Source organism: Propithecus coquereli, unplaced genomic scaffold (assembly GCF_000956105.1).
Source record: "Propithecus coquereli isolate 6110/MARCELLA unplaced genomic scaffold, Pcoq_1.0 Scaffold91, whole genome shotgun sequence".
Taxonomy (NCBI): Eukaryota; Metazoa; Chordata; class Mammalia; order Primates; family Indriidae; genus Propithecus; species Propithecus coquereli.
In genome coordinates this window covers 5,383,568-5,384,864 of record NW_012155396.1, presented here as the reverse complement: position 1 = coordinate 5,384,864, position 1,297 = coordinate 5,383,568, and positions in this window count along the sequence as shown.

Sequence of the window (1,297 nt, the reverse complement as noted above, 5' to 3'; positions counted from 1 at the left end):
GCCTCCCAGAGTGCTAGGATTACAGGCGTGAGCCACCACGCCCAGCCGGGAGGTTTTAAAGAGATAATTCGTAAAATATTTTGCCCCTTTTCAGACCTTTCCTCTGTTACAGTAGGAAACATGAAATGGGCAGAAACCTGGGAACACACATATAGCACACAGCTGGGTTAAGGAGGAAACTGGCCCCGCTGGAGCGGAGACTTGACCCAGGGAGTGGTGGGAAAGGTAAAATATGAGAGAAGGTGGAGCCCCGGGGTGGGGAGTGTCTCACGATCCAAGCAGGGCTTACACCTGATGAAATGGAGAGCCTCAGAAGGCTTCTGAGCAGGTAAGTGATTAGGGCGGCCCTGAGAAGGGTGAAGCTTGCATGAGCTTCCCCGGTAGAGCTCTTCTAAGTAGGGAGCCAAGTAGGAGCCTTCTAGAGAAACCTAGATTTAAGGCGATGCATCTGGACCAGGTGATGGCAGAAGGAACATATGCGATGGCCTCCAAAAGGTATTTCAGCAGAAGAATCCTGAGTTTGTGGAGAGTAACTGGTGCCTGAATGGGTACAGAAGGAGAAGTTGAAAGGGTACTTCCCAGTGGGTGTTAAAGGAGGGGCAGATAGACACCTCCAGGGCACCCCGACAACCAACATCTCCCTACCCAATTGTCACACTGTGTGAGGTTCCACCGGAAGAATTTTTTATCATCTCCACTACTGGTAGCCTTTGACAGAGGAATTTTTGCTGAGAAGTACTATCAATGAATTAAATCTACTGTGTTCCTAATTAAATCCTGTGTTCTGGAAAGGATAGCGGGTCTGAGCTCAGAGCTGCACTAGGGGGTCCAAGAGAGGCCTTGCCCCCCACCTCACTCCTGCATCCAAAGATAAGAGAGGACTTCAGGATGATATCAGCCTGAGTGAGGAAAATGAACATTCCCTGGATGCATGTGTTAAATAAAAATTATAGGAGGCTGTTGTTTTGGACTAAGCTTTTGTGCTAGGCCCCAACAGACCAGACTAAAAATCAAAATGGAGTCACCCATGCTAAAGTTCCACATCACCAAACCCAAACTAAGTTGTCATCTGACCTTCTGAGAAATCAGGAGAAAGAGATAACAGGCAATTTCCCAAACAGTCGACTTAAAATCCTCAATAGGCTTGATAATGAGGTTCCCTCTGTTTTAATCCTTACACAAAAAGGTGACCTGCAGTAACCTGATGTTAACTAGTTAGTTATGTTTCTATTGTTCTGTCTGCCTGTCCCCATATCTTACAAGCAAAGCAACTTTGAAAAAAGTAACACGCTCTGTC